Source organism: Hemicordylus capensis, chromosome 1, assembly GCF_027244095.1.
Source record: "Hemicordylus capensis ecotype Gifberg chromosome 1, rHemCap1.1.pri, whole genome shotgun sequence".
Classification (NCBI taxonomy): Eukaryota; Metazoa; Chordata; class Lepidosauria; order Squamata; family Cordylidae; genus Hemicordylus; species Hemicordylus capensis.
The window spans coordinates 205,821,540-205,843,643 of record NC_069657.1 but is presented as its reverse complement, the minus strand read 5'-3'; positions in this window follow the sequence as shown (position 1 = coordinate 205,843,643).

Here is a 22,104-nt window from a genome sequence, read left to right as displayed (position 1 = left end):
GCTATTTATTTAATGATTGTTTAATCTCACTTTTAATTAAAACCCAAAGTGACTTACAGTAAAATATAAATAAAATATCACAATAAAACAATACCATAAAGTATAAAATAAAAAGCAGCAAATATTAAAATAACAAATTGGCATCTAAATGCATACATGCCTAACAGCATAATTTTTAAAAGGGCCTTGTGAAACAACAACAAAAATGTATTTAGTACTTTTTAAAAGCAGAAGGTAAACAAGTCGTTCAGATCTCTCTAGTGAGGGAATTCAATAACTGAAGAAGTCACCACTAAGAAAGCCCTGTCCCTAGTATCCACCTGATGAATCCCTGCCAGTGGCAACCACACTGGAAGGTCTCAGTCACAAATTTCAATGGTCTAGCAGGTTGACACAGCAGTAGGTGGTCTTTAAGTAGATGGTGCTGACAGGAAAACCACAACATCAAGCCTGCCTTCCTGCCTGCTTGCCTGCCACAGAGAGACAGTAGGACAGAGTACTAGACAATACTGAGCTAGATGGACCAATCGTCTGACAAGAAGAAACAAAAAGCTGACTCTTACTATGAGAAGAACTCTTCTAGACTGCAACACTGATGCCTGCCTGCCTGCCTGCCTGCCTGTTTCTGGATAACACCATGGCTTCAGATTGGTGCTGGGCCCCAGCTGACAACCTGACACATGGGTCAGGGCACCAGTCCATCTTCTCATCATTGGCCATGGTGGAGGCATGTGTGCATGTTTGTGTGTGTCAGCAGCACTAACGGGGAGACTGTGTCACATCATGTTTGGGGGTTGGCAAGGCTGGGGAAAGCTGCCAGTAGTGTTGCAGTGGGTGGGGGTGACCATGAGACACTCACCCTCCATGGCCAACTCTAGGATAGCCCAGCAGTGGGAGGTTGGTCTTCAGGAAGACCAGCTCCTCCACCAAGTCAGAATCCAAGTGTGAGCGATGGGGTGTCACAACATTCCCAATGGAGAACACCCTCTCATTCTGGATGCTGGTTGGTGGGCATGAGAGGAACCATCTGGCAACCATCACCAAGTCTGGCCAGACATGGTGATGCATTTCCCAAAACAGAATTGGCTACATCTCTCACCCTGCCACCAGCTCCTGCAGGTACTGCAGAACATACTGCTTAACACGGCTGCAGGGCCCGGTGAGCTCTTCCTATACCCTGGCAAATTACCAAGGTAGCCCTCTCTAAATCACCCGGTGGAATGCTGAGGCAGAACTACTGGCTTCCTTGGCCCTACCAGGGACACCACACTGCTGGACTAGGAAGTGGCAGTGATGCTGCTGCTAGGGGCGGACTGCGCACTAGCAGTAGGTACTTCAGCACCCTCCTCCTGGTGCACCCCAGTCTCCTCTCGTCAGTTTACCTGACCTCTTCAACTGGGAGCTCCCTCAACCTGGGCAGCTGGTCAGGAGTGACGGCTTTGCCCTTCATCCTTGGGTCACATACGCAGAAAAAAAACCAGATGCTGCCGATGTATCCAAGGGTGTGCTGAACTGATCCACCACTCTAGTTCTCAGCCGACCTGCTGAGTCAGTGTGGACTGGAGTTCACCCAGCATCTTCTCAAGGAGAAGAGCAGCAGGCAAGCCTGGATCAGCATTGCTGTCTTGGCACACAAGCAGTTAGTGGCAATACAGAAAGTCTCGAGTGCCAGGACAAGCTCAGAAATGAGCACCATTCCTGGTTGGATAGATCACACACTTCCAAGCCAGGCCTCCTTGCCAGGCTGTGGATGGCTCTTGCTCCTGCAGGTGCAGGAGCAAGAGAAAGGTGGAGTTCCATCAGGTCAGAACATCCTGAGGGATCAGGTGTTCAGATAGGCTGAGCTCAAGCTGCCTCTCCTTGAGCATCCACCTACCCTTTTTGCTCCAGTGAAAGTAAGCTGCTATCTTGTAACACCTCTCCACAAGAGCAGCCATGGTAGCAGCAGATTGGTGCTCAGCACCTCCAGTGGGGATATCTCACCTGGCCAAGTACATCCTGCACAACCAGGTTCAGAATGTGCGCCACAAAATGGATGGACACAAACCGAGCCTGCTTGGCTACCCTAGTTATGTTGGCAGCATTGTTGGTGATCATGAACCCCCCTGGCAAAGGCCGAGCAGACACTCTGGGACTCAACAGTTGGGGATAGGGCAGGTGGCTGCCAGGTGGGTGGGCACCCACGCATCCACAAAATCAAAAAAGAAAAAGGCACACAGCAGCAGCAGCAAGGTGGGGCAGCTTGGGACTGTAAAAGAAAAAAATTCTCAGCACAGCACCCCAGTTATTAAAGCCATTGGGGGCTGGTTACAAGAAGAAAAAGAAATCCACACAAGAAAAAAAATTCACAGAAGCACCCAGTTGAAGCCACTGGGGCTGCTGGTACTATTAAAAACAAATAGGGAGGGAATACAAAGCAGTTGGCACTACAAAGGAGAGAGAGAGAGAGAGAGAGAGAGAGAGAGAGAGAGAGAGAGAGAGAGAAACCACAGGAAATCTCTGTCTCTCTCCACACACAGGCAGGCCCCAGTCCACCAATCCCACTTTGTGCTGCTGATCCTTTCTCCTCTGAGAGGCACACTATACAAGAGAGCTCTCTGGTCTCCTAGTCCCTTAAATACATTTTAAAAATCCTTCCTTTTGCTCCCCCTCCCTCCTCCCTCCCATCAGCCAATGCGGGGCACAGTTGCCCATGGCAACTTTTGATTTGGATGATAACAAGACAACCAAGAAGCAAGGAGATCAAAAGCCAATCAGAAGCTAGTGCCAGAAAACCAGTCAGGAAGGGGAAAACAGGCTTCCAAAATGGTGCTCAAAACATTTCAAGTTGAAATGGGGTTGTTTTGTTCCAAGCTCGAAACAGGCCCTTTATTCAAAGGGTGATTTGTTTTGAGCTGAAAATGCTCAAAACTGCTAGTTCAAGCTTGGAATGTTTTGCACATTCCCTAACAATTACACATTCCCATAGTAGGCTCAGGCACGACTGGGGTTTGAGTTCAAAGCTAAGCAGTGAAGAAGAAGAACATAATAGGGGTGTGCAATTCGGGTTTTCGGTGATTCGGTTCAGGACCCGAACCGAATCACCCCCGTTCTGTTCTGTGCCCGAATATGGGCTTCCCGAATCACCCCGATTCGGTTCGGATTCGGATTAAATCCGAATTGTTGAAGTGCCCGAATTGTCGATCTGTGCCCGAAACATTTTGCACATCCCTAGAACATAAGAGTCCTTTTGGATTAGACTAAAGTCCAGCAGGTGCAGAATCCTGTTTACCTCAGTGGCTAACCAGATGCTTCCAGAAAGCCCATGAGGAGAGCTGGTCTTGTGGTAGCAAGCATGACTTGTTGCCTTAGCTAAGCAGGGTCCACCCTGGTTGCATATGAATGGGAGACTTCATGTGTGAGCACAGTAAGATCGATACGCTCTGGGAAGAGCAGAAGGTTCCAAGTTCCCTCCCTGGTACCTCCAAGATAGGGCTGAGAGAGATTCCTGCCTGCAACCTTAAGTAAGCCACTGCCGGTCCGTATAGACAATACTGAGCTAGATGGACCTATGGTCTGACTCAGTATTTGGCAGCTTCCGATGTTCCTAAGACAATAGCCCTCTCCATTGTATCTGGTTTTCAGAGGCACATTGCCTAAAATCTGGAGTTTCAATACAGACAGCATAACTAGTAGCAATTGATAAATCTGCCATCCATGAATTTGTCTATAAAAACAATCAGTGAAGAATAATGCAATACAATTTAAGAAATACAATAAAGGATCATGCAATAATTTTCAGAGGAGCCATTCTCAAATACCAAATTACACATAAAGGGCAAAAAGATGATAAAGGGAGATTAAAAACAATTTTAAATGGCTGACATGATGAGGACAATTACTCAAAGTAGTCCCACTGAAATTAAAAGTTATGTATCAATTGTCCTTTGTTTTTACTTCATTGGGACTACTAGTTTTCCACATCATGGCAGCCAACAACTTTAGACAGGAGCAGGGCACAGTGGGGTCAAGACAGATCCCACAACAGAAGAGGCATTCCTTAATCTGGATGCTCCCTATAACAGGGGTCTCTGTTACAGCCCACCAACCATCCCTCTAATAATGACAGGACACTCAGGAGTTCCTCCCCAGATGAGCATAAACTAATCATCTGTGAAACTGAAATACATTACATTATTGTGAGACAAAGCTCCTCTTAAAAGACTGTTGCACATATAATTAATTAGTTAGTTAGTTAATGTCATATTTATATGACATCTCTCTCTCCCTCGTCCAAATTACATACTCTAAATTACAATATAAAAATAAAATAAAAACAATTAAAAACAATTTCACAGAGTAAAACAATTAAAAAGTTTACAATTAGTTTTAATTAAAAGCCTGAGAAAACAGGGGTGTCTTAAGGGTCTTTTAAAAAGCAACCGGAGATGGGGAAGCTCCTATTTTTAAAGGGAGCGCATTCCAAAGTCCTAGGGCCGCCACAGAAAAAGCCCAGTCCCAAGACGCCACAAGAAAATGGCAACTGTAACCAGACCTCCTCAGATGATCTTAATAAGTAGCAGGGTTCATGACAAAGGGGGCGCTCTCTTAGGTACCCTGGACCTAAGCCATTCAAGGCTTTATAGGTAATAACCAGCACTTTGTATTTCACTCAGAAACATATTGGCAGCCAGTGCAATTATTTTTAAATCAGTGTTATATGGTCCAGGTTGTCCCAGGGACCAATCTGGATGCCGCATTCTGTACCAGTTGTAGTTTCCGGACTATGTACAAAGGCAGCCCCAAATAGAGTACATTACAGTAGTCCAGCATGGAGGTTACCAGCATATATACCACTGTTTTAAGATCATTTACCTCCTGAAATGGACGTAGCTGACATATCAGCTAAAGCCCAGAAAAAGCACTTCTGGCCACTGCCTCAACCTGAGAAATCAGAGAGAATTTTGGATCCAGGAGCACTCCCAAGCTCCAGGAGGAGTGTAACCCCCTCTAGAACAAACCGATCTAAACTATCTCTCAGGTCCCCCCCCCTTACAATCAGTACCTCCATCTTATTTTGATTCAGATTCAGTTTGTTATCCCTCTTTCAGCCCTGTACCTCCTCCAAGCAAGCATTTAGGGAAGTTATGCCATTTCCTGATGAAACTGATATGAAGAATTAGATTTGGGTGTCACCAGCATATCGATAACACCCTGCACCAAATCTCCTGATCTCTCTCAGCAGTTTCATATAGATATTAAAGAGCATTGGAGACAATATGAAGCCTTGTGGAAGTCCATGCAGTAACTTTCACTTTGCAGAGCAACAGTCTCCAAGTGACACCATCTGGAACAAGAGGGTGATCTGTAAATAAGCCAAGTTGGGCAAGGGTCAAGAAAGAAGGTGATAGGATGCACATTTCAAAACAGATTATAGACATCCGCAGGAGTCATAAACTGGAAGTGGTCCAGTTTGACTGCATAAGAAGAGTTGCTGCATACCTCCACGACAGACTCTGCCCTAATTGTAGAATCCAGTTCAGCCCGAATACGAGAGATTGTGCCTGCAAAAGAAAATCCTCAAAAGCATCACAGCGGATAACCAAGGATTCCAAATTTGGGTTCAAGGGAAGGGGCTCATACTAGCCCTCTCACAACCCTAGACAACTCCACTGGACATGAACTTGAAAATACGGCAGAAAATAATTGTTTCTTTGCCGTGCATATTGCTGGAGCATAGATCTTCAGATGTGCTCTATGTTATAACCTGTCAGATTCAAGTCGAGTCAATTGGTTTCTACATTTGTGCTCTAGTCATCTACCTCGCTGCTTCAGCTCCCATAATTCTTCTGAATACCATGGGGCTAATTCTGAAAGGATGCTTAGGAGTGATTGTGTCTACTGCTCTAGTGAGTTCTAACTGGGCAAAGAGGCACCTTTTTAACATGGTGATTCTCTTTATTTATTTATTTAACTGGCCCTCTCCACCCCCCACATAGTACCTCCAGTGACTGTTGCTGGTGTATATCATGTTTCTTTTTAGATTTTGAGCCCTTTGGGGACAGGGATCCATCTTATTTATTTATTGTTTCTCTATGTAAACTGCTATGGAACCTTTTGTTGAAAAGCGGTATATAAATATTTGTTGTTATTATTATTCAAAGTTTTCACCAAAGTATCAATAGAGTCATCGGCAGAGCCAACTCAAAACCTTTCCAAAACTCCTTGGAATCCTATTGGATCCAATATCCTTTTGGGGGAGTTCAAACTAATGGGCCATTCATCCCTGCAGAGGTAGGTCCTGGTTGCAAGTCCTACCTTAACCAGATGGTGGTCTGTCCATGACAGTGGGGAAATAACAGGAGTCCCCATCACAGAACACAACTCTGATTAGAGTAAAAGACCAAATCAAGCATGTGACCAGCAACATGCGTTGGTCCAGAGACCACTTGGGACAGGCCCTTAGTTGTCATGGTCTCTATGAACTGACAACCCAGTTCCATAGTGAACTTTGAAGTCCCTCACCACCAACAGTCTGGGAAACTTCAATGCCAGCTCTGCAACCAGGCCCATCACCTCAGTTAGGGATTCAGTTGAAGAACGGGGTGATCTATACACCAACAGTTGTCCCAATCTATCCTTGGTACCTAGGCTTAGGTACAGACACTCAATATGGGCCAATTCCCTGACAGGGATTCTGGGAAGGGAGACATATATGCCAAGAGGAGACATGTTATAGGAATATCTTGCTATCTAAATTTGGTTGCCAAAGCATTTAGAACAATTATGAAATATGAAATTTAAAATTAACTACAAAGCTTTTTCAATGACCTTCTTTAATGCACAATAAAATAGGGGTGTGCAATTCAGATTTTCAGTGTTTCAGCTCGGACCCGAGCTGAAACACCCCCGTTCTGTTCTGTGGCCGAATATGGCCCTCCCGAATCACCCCCCGATTCGGTTCGGACCCAAATTTATTTGGGTCTGAATCTGAATTGATTCAGGGCAAAAAAGCGGGTACCAGGGGCAAAATAGTGGGGTGGGTGGTAGTGCCCAATGGGTGGAGGCTACCACCCAAATTTCAGGGGGATTGGTCAAAGGGCTGATTTTTGGTGAATTTTTGAAATTTTAGTGTCTTTGGGGCAGATAGGGGGCATAACGTGGGATCTGGGTCAAAATAGTGGGGTGGGGTGTTAGTGCCTAATGGGTGGAGGTTACCACCCCAATTTCAGAGGGATTGGGCAAAGGGCTGATTTTTGGTGAATTTCTGAAGTTTATGTGTCTTTAAGGTTTTCCCCCATAAAGGGTGTATCGCTTCACGTCAGGGGGAAAGAGGTGTCCTAGTGCAGGGTGGGGTTGGTGGTAGTGCCGGATAGGGACAAGGAAGCTACCTGAATTTTCTCAAAGGACTTGGGCAGAACGCTGATTTTTGGCGAATTGTTGAAGTTCACGCGTCTTTAAGGTTTTTCCTCATAAGGTATAATAATGGGGCTTTCATCAGCCCCATAAGTGCACTTGGGGGGTGCTGGGGTGGCCCAGAGAGAGTGGTGGTGTAGTGCACATAGGGTGCCAACCACCCCCATGGGTTTCTAACCCATGGGGTACAGGGTTCTGTTGTTTCAGAGGTTTTCTGAGTGTGGATTTTATGATAGCAAATTAGAGTGGATTCATAGTCTCATTGAAAATCCCATTTGCTGTCATAGAATCCACACTCAGAAAGCCTCAGAAACAACAGAACCCTGTACCCCATGGGTTAGAAACCCATGGGGGTGGTTGGTACCCTATGTGAACCTCACCACCACTCACTCTGGGCCACCCCAGCACCCCCTAAGTGCACTTATGGGGCTGATGAAAGCCCCATTATTATACCTTATGGAGGAAAAACCTTAAAGATGCGTACACTTTAACAATTCCCCAAAATCAGCCCTCTGCCCAAGTCCTTTGAGAAAATTCAGGTAGCTTCCTTGCCCCTACCTGGCACTACCACCAACCCCACCCCGCTCTAGGACACCCCTTTCCCCCCGATGTGAAGCGATACACCCTTCACGGGGAAAACCTTAAAGATGTGTAAACTTCAGAAATTCACCAAAAATCATCCCTCTTCCCAATCACTCTGCAATTGGGGTGATAGCCTCCACCCATTAGGCACTACCACACCACACCACCCTTTTGGCACAGATCCCACATTATGCCCCCTATCTGCCCCAAAGACACTAAAACTTCAGAAATTCACCATAAATCAGCCCTTTGCCCAATCCCTCTCCAATTGGGGTGGTAACCTCCACCCATTAGGCACTACTACCCCACCCCACTATTTTGCCCCTGGAACCCGAAATTTGAGCAGACGTCACATCCAACCTTTTTGCATTGAAGTCAATGGGATGCAAAAAGGCGGGAAATTCAAATAGGTGTCATAGCTCAAAATGGAGGGGGGGGAAAGAAGGCAAAAAAATGGAGGTCTGAATCACTCAAATCTTTGGGCCCGAAATTTGGGTGATTCAGCTCGTGCCCGAAATTTCTCGGATCTTTTCGTGGGTGATTCGGTTCAGCCCCGAATCACCCAAAATTCGCTGTTTCGGGCAGAGATCATTCTGTGCCCGAAACGTTTTGCACATCCCTACAATAAAAGTTGAAAAGTTGAAAATCATCCAAAAATTAAAAACTTCAAAACTAAACCACAGATGTAACAAAATAGCAGACGTTTCGATGTAAGACATCATCCTCAGTGCTATGAACTAAAATTAACTATTTAATTCTAGTAAGTATGTTGCATGTTTCAGCTGAAAAATGACATATTTACAAACACTGCCACAACTGTGGTACACAGTAGGGAGTTCAGACCTAAAATAGTGAGCGGATTTTATGAGATGTAGAGATAAGAAAAATAAGCCCTACTTTTGAGGTGTGCGATGGATAGACAGTGCATTTATCTATCACAAGGCACTTACTAGTAACCACACTTCTGCCTCATATTATTTTACTATTTTATTTATTTTACATAAATAATTTTTTTTAATTTATTTTACATAATAGTAAATAATTAGTTAATTATTTACTATTATGTAAAATCTCCAATAAATTTTCATATTTTGTGATTAGGCTGTTATAGATTGCTGGCTAGTGAATGCTTAAAACAGTCATCATGGTGCTCTACAGTTAAAATATAATAGTGCCATGTATTATTAACAATTGCCAGTTGGCCTGTAATAGCAGGTATATTTTTAAAAGTAATTGATTATTATGTGATACACGAGACTGAGTGAATGCCAAGCAGCTTATAATATAGCACACCATTAACCTGTTGGAAGAGTAGCTGTAATTTTAGAGGTACATAACCTATAGACAGGTCTGGAATGGTTTTGTACAGAATGTAGCCTGATATGACATTTTGTAGATCATCTTAACAGAAATGTTAATGTCTCAATTAATCCATTTTCCTCTGCCAAATCTTCACATCCATATGAGGACCATATCCAGTATTTAGATTCAGAAGTCACACACATACACACAGAGAGACACACACACTTGTAGGAAAATGTGTACATCGGTGGCCCAAACTCTGGTTCCTCAAAGGCTAGTTCAGGTGCTTCGGGAATTTATAATCATCAGTACAGAAGATATTTATGTGGACAACACCACATTCAGTGACCAGTGACATCAAAGGGACTCTGCTTTGTAGCTAATAGGCCAAGAAAGCTTCTGAAAATGAAAACAGGGACAAGAAACCTAGCCATACATAGGAGACAACACTGACTTGCTATCATTCCAGCAGGGGGCAATTGGTCACAAATTACCCAAATACAAGCAGTTACAGAAATCAAGCATGGAGATCACAGATGTGAATCAAAAGTTCCAAGTCAGAATTTGAGGGGACTATTTTGAAACATGAAAATGGCAAAATATGTCATTCCTAACCATGGGAACTGTTAGATTCACTGTTAGATATGGAGAATCTGTGCTCTAATGATTAGACGGTAATAAAGAATTTGATGTAGATTAGCAGGCTAATAAAAATTCTGCAACACCTTTAGTTTGGCAGAGCACTGTGGAAGAGAAAATGCCTTCTACACATGCCCAGAAGCACACAGGTCATAATTACCTCACATGCTCCAGGGCTGCATACTTGCACTGAAAACATTTTTGTGTCGTACATTGGCTCAAACTAAGCCCTAGTTTAAACATGTATTTTATACCTTATCAAGCTTCTTTGCCAAACATTTTTCAGATTCTAGAAAGTGTCCTAAAAGTCAGGCCTGTATGCATTGAAATATTGCATCTGTCATTCATAGTCTTAAAAAACACACTTTTATATGAATAAAAATAGCTTTTTGTTCCTTCAGCAGAGCTGGAGGTGAGGGGAAGTGCAAAGCACAAGCGAAAGTACAATTGCTTCTGCAATAGCTTTATTACCATTTCCTCAACTTTTTTCATGGGCAGTATGTGATCATCTTTTTCATATGTAGAAGGGGAAGCACCATAGAATCAAGCTGTCTACAGAGTGACTACTAATTTGCTGGAGAATTGAGATATATGGGCACAAGACGCTGTCTTCCACTGTCAGGCCATTGATCTATCAAGCCAAATACTGTCTAATTTGACTGGTGATGGCTCTGTAGGGTCTTAAGGGTCTTATCCAGCCCGGCTATCTGAGATGAACCTGGGGCCATCTACATGCAAATTGTGTGCTCCCGATGGGAGCTATCATCCTCCCCCAAGTCTTCTTCTGCCTTTCCAAAGACTGCTACTAAGCTATTAAGTTTTAGTAAATGTGTGAATATCACGAATGCAGAAGGAAAATAGAAAGCAAACATTTTAATTCAAAAGATATTCCCTTGAAAGATGCCTGCTTAATTCTAGTAATTTGGTGGATGCATTCATGTCATAGTCTGATAATGCCACTATGAGGATGAACCCACAAATGACCACAAAGTCATGACAGCAACCTAATTTTCCAGAACTTTTCATCAGGCTGGCTGTTCAGCAAAAGGTGTGGAGGAGAACTGGAGTCGCTCTTACCCCTGGACTGCCAGGCCCAGGACCCACACAATTGCTGGGGGGCCCCCCAATCCTCTTTAGTCTGTGTCCCAGGTGGTGTGGTCACTGCGTTGCACTGCCGGCCCATGCTGGATGGCCAAGTGTGACTGTGACCTGTGCTGGGCAGTAGGGATGTGCACAAAACCGGTTCGTCCGGTTCGGATCCGAACCGGATCCGAACCGGGAGGGGGTGGTTCAGTTCTGGTTTGGTCCGAACCACCCCCTGGTTCAGTTCAGATCTGAACCGAACCAGTTTGGACTGGTTTGGACCTCAAAAAGTAGCTAGAATTAAAGCTGACCTTGTGTTCCACCTACCACCCAAACCTCAAATCGATTGGACCTTCCTCTGATATTTTACAATTTTTTAAAATATTTTTGATTTTTGCCCATAACTCCCTATTTGGAGCACTTAGGGGCAAAAAGCTGGGGTGGGTGGTAGGCACCCATGGGTGTACTCCACCCCAACAATCCCAAGGCAATTGGTTGCTCCTAGTATTATTGGTGAATTTTTGAAAAAAAAAATTCCCATTGGCTAGAATGGGGATTTTGGGCAGCCCTGTACCCGCCTCTGTGGGGTGGTTTTTTAAATTAAGATTTCCTAAAGCATTAAATAATATCTAATTGGAAAGAATAGAATGTGTGTCAGTGGGTGAAAGGTAAAGCCATCATAGCTCTGAGAGAGACAGTTATTTAATGCTTTAGGAAATCTTAATTAAAAAAAACCATCACTCCTATCTATCCGGGGATTGCCGGGAGGGACTGAGGCCATTTCTGCCATGGCCCCAGACCCACTTTGGGGGTGCTGCCACCCCACAGAGGCGGGTACGGGGCTGCCCAAAATCCCCATTCTAGCCAATGGGATTTTTTCTTTTCTTTTCAAGAAATCCACCAACAATGCTAGGGGCACCCATCAATTGCCACCCCAGCTTTTTTGCCCCTCTCTCTGGGCGCCCTAACACGTAACACCCAGTCAGTCCACCTTAATACCTACCTACCTACCACCACCGACCCAAGCAACTAAGATGACACATAGAGAGACAACACCAACTCTCTGATCTAACAAAAAGGCCACTGCTGCCGCTGCCTGCCAGCAGCAGCAGTGGAGCAGCACAGCACAGCACACACACAGAGAAGAAGCAGGAGGCGGAGCAGAGCAGCAGAGCTGCTGCTCTGCCTGATGGATGATGTGATGCCCAAAGAAACCATCGCCTCACTCAGTGCCTGCCACTGAGGCCAGACAGACAGAAGCCAGCCAACCTGCTCTGCTCTGCTGCTCCTCCCCTCCATGGATGATGCACACACACCCTACACCTGCATCCACTGATCCAGACCAGTCCAAGCGTGCAGAGTCAGCACAGGCCAGCAGCTAGCCCAGCAACAACTACTACTACTACACCACAACCAGTTTGCTGCTACACCAACATTGCCAGTCACACGCGCCACAGCCTGAGCATAGCACACAGCCAACAGCTGCTGCCAGCCAGTGCCTAGCAAGCCAAGCCAACATGAGGACGAGAGCTAAGTAAACGGCGCACGCACGCCAACCTGTCACGATGCAACTGCAAGGGGAGAGGGCACAATTACAGGCAGGAGGCGAGGCAATCCTAGCACAGATTTGAAAGTTAAAATTCAGGACTTCTACCACCAGCTGTAGTGTCTAGTGAGCGCAGTGAGTGCAGCTGAGCTGAGCTGTGTGTGAGGATGATAGTTAGTTTAGTTACAGCAGACTGAGCATCGAGCATGGCAATGGCATTGGCAAGCAACACAACACAACACTCACCTGCTTCTGCTCGTTCTAGTTGTTGTCTCTTGTCTTCACCTCTTCTTCGTGTGTGCGCAGTGAGTGCATGCCTTTTGCCTTACTTGAAAGAAATGGTTCTCTGGTCCACCACATATTTGCTCAAGGACACAGAGAGGCCCAAGGCAGGTGGTGGCACCAGTGTGAGTGCATGTGTGCTGGTGGTGTTTGCCACCACAGGCGTTGTGTGTGTGTGTGTGCTGCTAGCTAGGAGGAAGGGAGGGAGGGAGGGAGGGAGGGAGGGAGGGAGAGAGGGAAGGGGGGAGGAAAGGGGAGGGGGAGTGGGAGGGGGTGAGGGATGTAGCAGAGGGGAATGAAGGGGAAGGAGGGTCCAGCTCAGAGTTGGTCAGCCACATATTATGCACACACGTGATCACGTGTGTGCTTCGGTGGGAGAGACCAGATTCTCATCATCTTGCCAGACTGGGCTGGGGTTTGGGGGCAGGTGAGGTGGTGGGCGTGGAAGGGAGGATGGAAGGTGATGAAGAGGTAGGAGGGAGGATGAGGGGAGGGATGGAGGGAGGCATGGGGGGAGGGAGTCTTGGAGGGTGGGAAGGAAAAAAACATGTAGACACACACAGCACAGACAGACAGACAGACAGCACACACTACAGAAAGCATCCACACACAGTACAGACAGTGCTAGGCATCCATTCACACAGACAGACAGACACACAACAGAAACAGCCTGCAAAACACACACACACACACACACACACACACACACACACACACACACACAGAGAGAGAGAGAGAGACCCAATTCCCCCCTGCATAGTTATCAATCAATATGTTGTGTTCGCAGCCAGTTCATTCATTGCTATTATGATGGTTTTTGTTTTTTTGCCATCAGCCAACATCAACAGTGACCACAATCAAGATGAACATAAGATGATAATTCATTCTTTTCATTAAAAAAAAAAAAATATTAAATTCTTTTTTCCATGTAAACCAACCCCCCCAACACATGATCTTTTGGTAACATTTTCAATAAAATCAATTCATTCAGCATTCGTTTTGTTATTCCTTGGTTACCAATTTTTTTTTCTTTTGCATAATTTTGTGGGTTCATTTTAACATGGGATTTTAAAGAAAAAATTATTTACATGTCTATTTACATAGTGATATTTACATATTTTCACTGCAGAAGAACGTATACCAGCCGCTGCCGCTAAGTCTAGTACTATTAGGGCTGTGCTACTTTGGGTGAGTGTGCTGTGCCCATGCCAGGTCCCCAAATGCTGACAGGTGGAGATAAGGGCCTGTGCTGGTCAGCATTGGGTTTCTTTTTAGGTGGGCATGGGCATTGTAAACGTTTGGCCAGTCGCAGCACTACTACTACTACCACTACTGCATCTGTGTGGGCACTGCACACGCTGCGACTGGCTGGCACGGCTCAGCATCCGTCATGTCAGCTCAGCTAGAGGTGGGAGGGGGGAGGGGAGGGATGAGCACAGAGGTTGAGCCAGGCAAGTGACTAACCATGGGGCAACCCACGGTAATCACTCACCCGCCTCAAACTCCAGCTTGGGGTAGCCCAGCAGGGGGAGGTTGACCTTGAGGAAGACCAACTGCTCCACCAGCCCAGCGTCCCCAGCATGTGAAAACACCCGCTCGCTCTGGACACTGGTTGGGGGGCAGGAGAGGAGGCGCACAGCAACCACTGCCAGGTCTGGCCAGACTTGGTGGCGGGTCGCCCAGAACTCTGCACAGTCCACGCCGTCTTCCTCCACAGGCTCCTCCAAGTACTGCGCAACGCATTGCTCAGCACTGGAGGGGGGCCTGGCAGGTTGAGCCTCCCGCACACCAGGCAAGGTGCCAAAGCACACCTGCTGAAACCACTGGGCAGATTTCGAGTCAGGAGCAACTGGCTGCTGTGTTGGAGCTGCCTGGGATGCCACGCGGCTGGACTGGGAAGGGCGGGGAGGGGTAGCTGACGCCGGCTGGCCACCCACGCAGCTGCTGGGTGCGGTTTGGGTGGCGGTGGCTGCCCTGCACCACTACCAACATCCTGGTCTCTGCCGGCCCTAGCGGCCTCCTCCTCCCTCACCTTCTCTACCAGGATGTCCCTCCACCTGGGCAATTCATCGGCACTCACGGCATTGCCCTTGATGGCTGGGTTACAGAGACAAGCGAGGACATACTCCTCCCTGTCTCCCAGTGCACCAAAGAGCCGCTTGTCAACCCCAGACTTCAGCCTCCCAGCCAGAGCACGACCCTCTGGCGTGGTCAGAGAAATCTGGAGTTTGCCCATCAGCTTATCCAGACCCATAGCTGTGGGCAGCGCCTGGCTCAAGGGAGTGGTGTCACCACACAAGCCCTTCGTGGCAAACTGGAAGGGCTCGAGTGCCGACACCGCCTCGGACATCTGCTTCCACTCCGCGTTCGAGAGGTCAAAGACGGCCAAGGACGTGCATCCCACTGACACTGGTCCAGAGGTCATTCGTGAAATGCACGCTGGTGCCCACTGGAGACGCACGCAGCCCGGCTGACGCGAGCTCCCTGCACTTGCAGTACAGGGAGGGGGCCACGGTCCGGCTGAACGTGGTCCTTGAGGGGATTACATATTCGGGAGCCAGGTACTGGAGTATCCGGCAGAAGCCGGAGTTCTCGACCACCTGAATGGCTGGTCATCGGTGGAAATCATCTCCCCTATGAGGCGGGTGAGGTGATGATGGTCCACACGAACAGTACGCAGGCTGCCTGACACCTGTGTCCACTGCTGGACTAGCAGTGCAGCCTGCCTTTTGGCTGGCGCAGGCACACTGCCCCTGTCCTCCCTAGTGGCAGATGCACAAGGCGCACTAGCGCTGCCAGCCTGTCCACGGAGACCTGGGTGGTGACGCTCCATGTGCCTCCACATGGGTGTTGTACCCAGGTGCCCCAGAACCTTTCCACAGCTGACCTGCATCCTGCAGTGGACACAGCGGGCATGGTATGGGTCATCTTGAGAGAGCTCAAAATGCGCCCATACACCACTGCCCTTGGCATCCTGCGCCCTGGGTGCTGTCTTAGGCCTTTTCTCACGGGGTGGCCACAGTCTTAGGGGGGGGCGGCCACCGCTGCCTGCCCACTGCTGCCACCCAGCCCGCCCCTTCAACCCTCCACACAAGAGGAAGGGCTCGGCTCCACTGGCAGAGGAGAGGCAGGCCTCTCCTCCACCACCTCGACAGACCGTTCCCCAGAGTGGTGGGCTTCACAAGGGGGGGACCCAGTGAGCGGCGAAAGGTTAGGGGGAAGGGGCCCCAGAGGGAGGGAGAACCTGGCTGCATCGCTGCCAGCCGTACCGTCCTCACCGCCCTCCACCTGCTCTTCCACATCCTCCACAGTCTCCTCCACCACAACCACTAGTGGTACTGCAGCAGCACCTGGTGCCACCGAGGAGGGACCAGCCACAGCCCTACTAGTGCCTACGCCCCTGCCGCGATTGCCGGCAGCAGGCGGTGGGAAATCAATCCTGCGGACCAAACCCGGAGCTGGGGTGAAGAATTGTCCAATGGGGAGGACCAGGGTGTCCTCAGGCTCCCTGCGTCTTCTCCGTGCCACAGCCGCCACAGGCACACCCCACACCTGGCCTCTCCCTCTATCTGCCAGTGCCAACCTTCTGCGAGGCCTGGCCGGAACACGGCGCTCGCGTTGGTCAGACATGTTAGTTTTTACCTAAAGGAGGGAGACTTTAAGAGGAAGGCCAGAAAGGGGCAGAAAAATAATTTGAAGGGGGTTGAAAGGGGCAAAAAAAAGACAATTGATTTGGAGCCGGCGGTGGGGGGTAATTTGATTTGAAAAAGCCAATTGGGGGGAAGGGGAGACTTTTTTATATGGGGGGCAAGCCAATTGAAGTGGGGGGAGGGTAACCTTTTGAAATTGGGGTGTTAAGCCAATTGGGGAGATGGGACTGGGTTTTCCCTTTTTTAAAAATGGGGAAAGGGTGGACCCCTGGAGTGGGTGGCACGGGCAGTTGTGTGGAGTAGTTGTGGGGTGGTGGGCAAGTCTCTTTTTATTATTATGGGGAGAATGGATGGGGGGAGGGCACAGCACCTACTGGGTGGGAGGGACGCAGTCAAAGCTTGGGAACCTGCAAATCAAAGGAAACCCTTCTTTAGTGAACTGAGCACAGTGTGTGGTTGGGGGTTGGTTTTCAGGTAATGCTGCAAGCATCAACCTTGCAATGCGCCTACTTAGGAACTTCCAGTTTCACAAAACCCAAAAATTGCACTTTCAGTAACCAAATGCACTTTCACAGATAGAACCAACCCACCCACTCTGCCCAAGGCAAGTAAACACTGGATTAGGGGTGTGCAATTCGGGATTTTGGGTGATTCGGCTCGGACCCGAACCGAATCACCCCTGTTCTGTTTTGTGCCCGAATCTGGGTCACCCGAATCACCCTTGATTCGGTTCGGATTCGGATTTAATCCGAATCTGAATCTGAATCGATTCGGGGGGTAAAAAGGGGCCTGGGGCAAAATTTTGGGGTGGGGTGGTAGTGCCCAATGGGTAGAGTCTACCACCCCAATTTCAGGGGGATTGGGCAAAATCCTGATTTTTGGTGAATTTTTAAAGTTTTAGTGACTTTGGGGCAGTTCGGGGGCATAGCATGGGATCTGGGCAAAAGGAGTGGAGTGGGGTGGTAGTGCCTAATGGGTGCAGGCTACCACCCCAATTTCAGGGGGATTGGGCAAAGGGCTGATTTTTGGTAAATTTCTGAAAATTTCATGTCTTTGGGGCAGATTGGGGCAGATTGGGGCAGAAAGTGGGGCCTGGGGCAGAATAGTGGGGTGGGGTGGTAGTGCCTAATGGGTGGAGGCTACCACCCCAATTTCAGGGGGTTTGGACAAAGGGGTGATTTTTTGAGAATTTTTGAAGTTTGGGTGTCTTTGGGGCAGATTGGGGGCAGAAAGTGGATCTGCCCCAAAGGAGTGGGGTGGGCTGTTAGATAGTGCCTAATGGGTGGAGGCTACCACCCCAATTTCAGGGGGTTTGGACAAAGGGGTGATTTTTTGAGAATTTTTGAAGTTTGGGTGTCTTTGGGGCAGATTGGGGGCAGAAAGTGGATCTGCCCCAAAGGAGTGGGGTGGGCTGTTAGATAGTGCCTAATGGGTGGAGGCTACCACCCCAATTTCAGGGGGATTGGGCAGAGGGCTGATTTTTTGAGATTTTTTTAAGTTTGGGTGTCTTTGGGGCAGATTGGGGGCAGAAAGTGGATCAGCCCCAAAAGAGTGGGGTGGGTGGTAGATAGTGCCTAATGGGTGGAACACCCATTAGACACCCATTAATGGTGAAACACAAATGTTTCACCATTTGTGAAAAAAGTGAAAGTGGGGTCATGAGAGTTCTTTAATTGAAAAAAATCTCATTTGCTATCATTGAATGAGAATTCACACCTCAGAAGTTTTTCTGAAGGGATGTTATTCCCTTATTTTCTGAGGTGTCAATTTAGCACACTTCACCTTATGAAGACAAACCTCATACAAATAAATTCACCATAATTCACCCCTCTGCCCAATCACTCTTAAATTGGGGATGGGTGGTAGCCTCCACCCATTAGGCACTATCTTCCAGCCCACCCCACTCCTTTGGGGTAGATCCACTCTCTGCCCCCAATCTGCCCCAAAGACACCCAAACTTCAAAAATTCTCAAAAAATCAGCCCTTTGTCCAAACCCCCTGAAATTGGGGTGGTAGCCTCCACCCATCAGGCACTACCACCCCACCCCACTATTCTGCCCCAGGCCCCACTTTCTGCCCCAATATGCCCCAATCTGCCCCAAAGACATGAAATTTTCAGAAATTTACCAAAAATCAGCCCTTTGCCCAATCCCCCTGAAATTGGGGTGGTAGTCTGCACCCATTAGGCACTACCACCCCACCCCACTCCTTTTGCCCAGATCCCATGCTATGCCCCCGAACTGCCCCAAAGTCACTAAAACTTTTAAAAATCGCCAAAAATCAACCGTGAACCCAATCACCCGAATTTTTCATGCCCGAAATTCGGGTGATTCGGCTCGTGCCCGAAAAATATCGGGGGACATCGGGGGTGATTCGGTTCGGCCCCGAATCACCCAAAATTGTTCGTTTCGGGCACAGATGGTTCTGTGCCCGAAATTTTTTGCTCATCCCTACACTGGATGGCAGCATGGAACATCATCATATATATCTTCCAATTCAAAACATAACTAAAATGACCCCACGAAACCCTTCTAGGGTGTACTGAGCACAGTGTGTGGTTGGGGGGGGCGGTTTTCAGGTAATGCTGCAAGCATCAACCATGCAATGCGCCTATTTAGGAACTTCCAATTTCACAAAACCCAAAAATTGCACTTTCAGAAACCAATTGAACTTTCACAGATAGAACCAACCCACCCACTCTGCCCAAGGCAAGCAAACACTGGATGGCAGCATGGAACATCATCATATATCTGTTGGAAAGTTAAAGGACTTTGCGCTGTCTCTTGCCTCAGACAGTGGAGGACAGACTAGTAAGTCAGAGGGCTAGAGGGTCAAGATATTTGTCATCCCTTCTCCACTGCTCTGATGCTATCCCTTTGAAATGTAGATTGCTAATCTCAGGGGATTCAACTTCCTTCCTCCTCCTCTCTCTCTCTACCTGCCCGCCTACCTTGCAACATGGCAAGTTCCTCTCCCTGCACCAAATGTGCAGAGAGGATGCAGAATCCATCTGCATCTAGTTAGATAGATAGATTAGAGATCCTAAATCCTCACTTTCCTATCTAGAATGGAGTTCCTTAATAAATGCCTTTTATATTGATTTGAAACTATGAATTAGCTCCAGGTTACTTTACTCTCAGCACACACACATGCCTAACTAATCTACCGCTGTGTTGTGCCTCTGTGCACTCTGCTATATTGAGAAATGGATTCTCTCACCACAGAGAATTTCCAACAGGTTATGAGCTGCGTATGCTGCAACTAGAGAGTTAGGTTTGTTCCAGGAGATCCATTGAGATCTAGCGTGGACACTTTGAATTGCTAATCTACAGCAACTGCCTTTTGGAGCCGGTGAGGATGGCTACATACCTAGAAGGGAAACTCAGGCTAACTATCCTGGATGCGGACAACTACTTGGAATGGAAGACTCGACTGAGGATTGCACTGAAAGCAGAAGGACTCCACCAAGTTACTGAGGAGACACCCCCCCCCCCCAGATGGAACCACAAATGCTGAGAAAACTTTGAAACAAAATTGGCTGGTCAAGGATGCGAAAGCTACAGCATTGATTACAGCTTCTGTGGGTAAAAATCTACTTTTTGCTATTTGTGACCTTGGAACCTCAAAGGAAATGCTAAGCAAGCTAGATTCCTTGCATATGAAAAAGGGCTGGGCATACACGTTTAATTTACAAAAGAAAATGCAAGATCTCCAATATAAAGAGGGGGACTGCTTTTCTACTTTTGTGGGAATTTTGGAAGATTTCTTTTTTCAATTTAGAGAGGCAGGAGAACAATTTGCAGAGAGTCAGAGGCTGGAAGCTCTGTTCCTGAGCATGCCTCCCAGCTATAGCAGTATAATCGGCAAATTGGAAACCCACACCAATCTAAGCTTTGAAAAGGCTGTGGAGATGCTCTCCTCAGAGGCAAACAGAAGAAAGATTTTGAACTCATGCTATGAGAGTGAATTGGCAAGTAACTTTGCTCTTAAAACAACAATTGATCATTCCAGACGTAACCCGAGATGGGGAGGGAATGCTGCAAGAGGAAACCGCATGGGGCCCCCACATTTACATACAAAGAGATCTGATTATGTTGCCGCCAAAGAAACTCAGCCCAGAGAGAGAGGCCACATGACCGTCAACAGAGGAACTGGGAATAAAGCCTTTGGATGTTTTCTATGTAACGAATTTGGCCACAAGGTGGCGAACTGTCCCAAGAATCAGACAAAGGAGAATGCAAACCATGATATCAAGTTTACAGAAAGACATTTCAACAAGAGCTATAATGTTTACTTAACACAAGGTAATGAAAAGTTTATCTTAGATTCTGGGTCGTCTGTGCATATCTCTAAAAATCTAAGTTTCTATACTGAACTGTTTGATATTCCTGAAGAGTCTGTTTATTTGGGCAATAATACTACAATTAAAGCCAAGAAGAAAGGCGAAGGAATTTTGTATTGCAAATTGCTGGATGGATCTGTTAAACCATTTTTTCTTAAAGATGTTTTGTATATCCCTGACTTCTCAAGCTCCTTGATTTCAATTTCCAAGCTAGAAAAACAAGGCTGTGAACTGTATATTAAAAATGGACAATGTGTTGTTACCCAGAATGGAGAAATTTGCCTTGTAGGCTCTGAATCTCAAGGTCTTTATTGTGTGGAAGAGCACTCTACAAACAGAGAAAGACCTGAGGCATACCAGCCTAATAAAGTGAACCTTGCTAAGTTATGCCAGCATGGAAACTGCTTACAATTATGGCATAGAAGGTTAGGACACAGAAGTTTTGAATCAATCCAGAACATGAAGGAAAAAGGATTAGCTAATGGCATTGATTTTGTACCATGTGACATTGTAACTAACTGTGTTTCTTGTCTTGAGTTCAAAGCAGTAAACAAGCCATATCCAAAGCAAAGTGAAAGGAAAACTGAAAAACCCTTGGAATTGATCCACAGCGACATATCTGGACCACTACCAGCAACAATAGGTAATCAAAAGTATTTTCTAACAATAACAGATGATTTCTCACGATACACTGTGTTTTTCTACTGAAGGAAAAATCAGAGATGCTGGAGAAATTAAAAGAATATGTGCTGATGGCAAGCAACAAATTTGGCTGGAAGCCAAAGATCCTACGCACAGACAATGGAGGAGAATATATGTCCAACGCTACACAGCAGTTCCTGAGAGAACATGGAATCGTGCATCAAACCACGGCAGCTTCCAATGCATCACAGAATGAAGTGTCAAAGAACAGAACTCTACTGGACATGGTAAGATGCATGCTTGCTGATGCGCACCTCCCACAGAAATTCTGGGGAGAAGGCATCATGACTGCTACATACATACAAAACAGAATGCACACAAAGCCTATAGGAACAACACCTTATGAACTTTGGCATGGTCATAAGCCGTCAATGATGCACCTGCGTGTCTTTGGGAGCACGGCTTACTCATACATCCCAAAGGAAAAAAGGACTAAATTAGGGGCTAGGGCCACAAAAGGGATTTTTGTAGGCTACGCAGCACAATCCAGAGCCTACAGAATTCTGGATCCTGACACCAACAGGATAACCATAAGCAGAGCGGTGTGTTTTGAAGAGAATGAAAGAGCTACACCTTCAGAG